The sequence below is a fragment of the Arachis hypogaea genome, chromosome 11, assembly GCF_003086295.3.
Source record: "Arachis hypogaea cultivar Tifrunner chromosome 11, arahy.Tifrunner.gnm2.J5K5, whole genome shotgun sequence".
In the NCBI taxonomy this organism is placed as follows: Eukaryota; Viridiplantae; Streptophyta; class Magnoliopsida; order Fabales; family Fabaceae; genus Arachis; species Arachis hypogaea.
The window spans coordinates 129,039,531-129,043,303 of NC_092046.1; positions in this window are offsets into that span (position 1 = coordinate 129,039,531).

Here is a 3,773-nt window from a genome sequence, read left to right on the forward strand (position 1 = left end):
AGCCCCAATTCCTTGGTGACTCAATCTCTTAAATCTTGATCAATAGCCAATTTCTTGGTGTAATTGCTCATGAGAAGAGATGAAGAATGGTCCCTGATTATACCACACACTTTCCTAAATCCAAGTAGTGGGAAGATTAAATGTCATAATATCCAACCTAAAACCCAATCTATTCAAGTGTGAGAAAGAATTTCAAGCATGGTTTTTATGTTTTCTCTTCAAAGGTTTCCATAAAACCAAATTGCATTCAATCTCTTTTCCAAGATAATTGAATGCTAGAATGAAGAACGAAATTCTTTCTAGTAAATCAAAGAGAGATGAAGAGAAGAAGAAGAATAAAAATAATCAATCCATTGAAAAATAATAGAGCTCTCTTTCCCAATGAAAAGAGTTAGTGATTCATAACAAAAATATTTACAAGTAAGAAAATGGAAGAGGAGAGAAGTGTGGATGAGAAGAGGGATGATACACGGATAACTTGTCTCGCAATAAATTTCCTTCGGAAAGTGTACCGAATTTGTCGTCAAGTAAAAACTCACAATAGAGTGAGGTCGAATCCCACAGGGATTGATTGATCAAGCAACTTTAATTAGAGGAATGTTCTAGTTGAGTGAATCCATAATTTGAGTTGAGAATTGCAGAAAATTTAATGGCGAGAAAGTAAATAACAGAAAAGTAAATGCTAGAAATAAAAAGCTGAATGTAAATGACGGAAACTAAATTACAGAATCTTAAATGGGGATGGGGTAATTGCTCATAAAAGTAAATGACAGAAATTAAAGAGAATTGGTAAGATCAGAAATGGGGAGTTCATTGGGCTTAGGAGATGTTGCATTCTCCGGATCAATTTCATTTTCATCTCTTCCTCAATCAATGCACTCATTGATCTCCTTGGCAATCTTAAGTGATTGAATTACAATTTCTTGTAATTCAATCTCTCAAATCTTGATCAATAGCCAATTCCTTGGTCAATTGCTCATGAGAAGAGATGAAGTATGGTCACTGATTATACCACATGCATTTCTCAAATCAAGTGTTGAGAGGATTATAGTCACATATCCATCCAAACCCAATTTGGTCCAGCATGAGAAAGCATTTCTAGCATGATCTCTTCATTCCTCTTTCAAGGTTCAGAAGAGATCCAAGTATGAATAGCTTCTTTTCCAAGATAACTACCCAATTGGATGAAGATCGAAAGCTTTCAAGTAAAATCAAGAGAAAAGATAGAAGAAGAATAATGAAAACTAGTATTGATCCATCAAATTACAACAGAGCTCCCTAACCCAATGAAAGGGGTTTAGTTGTTCATAGCTCTAGAAAATGAAAACAAAGATGGAGAATACATGATGAAACTAGAAGTGCAGAGAAAGTAAATACAGAGAGTAATTCTATGCCTAGAGGCTCCCTATAATTTCCAACTCCCAATTTAATTCAAAGCTACTCCTATATATACTACTCTTCTGTTCTTCTAGTTGGCTCTTCAAGTCTTGGGTATGGGCCTTTGGATCTTGAGTTTGAAGCAGTTCTCTTCTTCATTGGGCTTGGCTTTACTTGCAGAGAGAAAGTGTGAAGTGGGCAGAGACTTTAGCTCAGGACGTTAGTGGTGTTAACGTTCAGTGAAATATGGGTTCGAGAACATTAGTGACAATCACCTTTTTCACTAACGTTTCTCACCCAAGTAAGAGCCACGTTATCTTCAACGTTAGTGGCACAAACGTTGCCACTAACGTTGCGTCTTTGTCGTTCGCATACGTTATTGGGACTTGCCTTTCCCAATAACGTTGAGAAGTCTCCCCTTTCCCACGTTAGAGTCCACGTTAACTTAGTTAACGTGGCTCTTTTAACGTAGGCTTGCCAACCTTCGAGAACGTTAGTGACACTTACCTTGTCACTAACGTTCCAATGTGCCTCTATTTCTCACGTTAGAGTCCACGTTAACTAGGTTAACGTGGCTTCTAACGTGGCCATGTAGCCATCTCCAACGTTAGTGACAAAGTTGAGTGTCACTAACTTGGCTCATCATTCCCTTATCCACGTTAGCTTCCACGTTAACTAAGTTAACGTGGGAGTTAACGTGGCTCATTGTGGCTTATGTGGGCTTTCCAACGTTAGTGACAATGTTGGGTGTCACTAACGTTGGCGATCACCTCCCTTCTTCACGTTAACCTCCACGTTAACTAAGTTAACGTGGGAGTTAACATGCTTATTGGGGCTTGTGTGGGTTCTTCCAACGTTAGTGACAATATTTGGTGTCACTAACGTTGTCGACACCTACTTTCTCTCACGTTAGCTTCCACGTTAACTAGGTTAACGTGGAAGTAACGTGGCTTATTGTGACTTGGCCAACATTAGTGACAATGTTGAATGTCACTAACGTTGGCTTCCCCTTTACTTCTTAACGTTAGAGGCCACGTTAACTAAGTTAACGTGGCAACTAACGTGGCCACTTATGAGCTTGGTCCAACGTTAGTGATAAGTAGTATCACTAACGTTGGCTCCATTTCCTTTCTTCCACGTTAACTTAGTTAACGTGACTCTTAACGTGGGCAATGATGGCTTCGAGAGCGTTATTGGCAATTACTTTTCTCATTAACTTTGCAAGTTACTCCCATTCCACGTTAGTGTTACGTTAGTGTAACTAACGTAGCCACTAATGTGGTTCTTCTTTGCTTCCTTTGTCCTGAAATCAAGCAATAGAGTGCATCAAAGTTCTAGTCCAAGTCATGGGAAATGCAACATCCAATTTGTCCTTAAATTCATGCAAAATCCTCATGAAATCATGTAAAGTGCACAATGTATGCTTGAATCAAGATGTAAGTGAATATCTACCCAAAACTAGCTTATTTCCTAAGGAAATGCATGAAACTACCCTAAAAACAGTAAAGAAAAGGTCAGTGAAACTGGCCAAAATGCCTTGGCATCATAACACCAAACTTAAAGCTTGCTTGTCCCTAAGCAAGTATTGGAACAAGAGAATGATGAATGGAATGCCAAGAGAAATGAGTCATTCTTGTGGAAGTCATGTCCCTGGTTTTATGGTGGTTTCATGCATAGCAACTTAGATTCATTCCTGGTTTCAGACCTTTATCATGTCCTAGAATACTCACTGTGATTGCATCCCATGAGACTTTTATTCATTGTTCCTTTTATTGTTATTTCAGGACTTATTTTTGTTCTTAGCTATGTGCTCTGTAAGGGGCAACTCTTTAAATAAGCTTTCAGCCAACACTCCCGAACCAGTTGGTTCAAGGTGCTAGGTGTTAAGACACCCCTAAGGACTTACTGCTCAAGCCTCTCCCCCATACATACACACCAAGGCATATAGTTTTTTTTTTCTTTCTTGAGACCTTGGTGTCCAGCACCTCTTTGGGTTACTAAATGCTCTGTGTGAAGGTTACTCTTGATAGTGGACTTTCAGCTGATAATCCCGAGTTAGTTAACCCAAGTTACCAAGTGATAAGGCACCCCTAAGAGCTTATTCATCCAAGTAGATCCCTCACACAGAAGCACCACAGACACATGCCTCAAGATTAAAACATTGGTGCCTAGCCTTATTGCTTATCTTTTTCTTTTATTTCAACTTTATTGTTCTTTCCTTTTTATTATTAGGATCTTCTTATTTAGCTAGTCTCATGGGTTGTCTCAAGCATAGTATTCATGACAGATAGTTGTCTTCCCACCTGTGGTTGAACCAACTTAGCTAACTTATGACTATACCATAAACTCATGAACTTACTCCATAGTATGAACTCCTCTAGTCTTTAAAACACTCA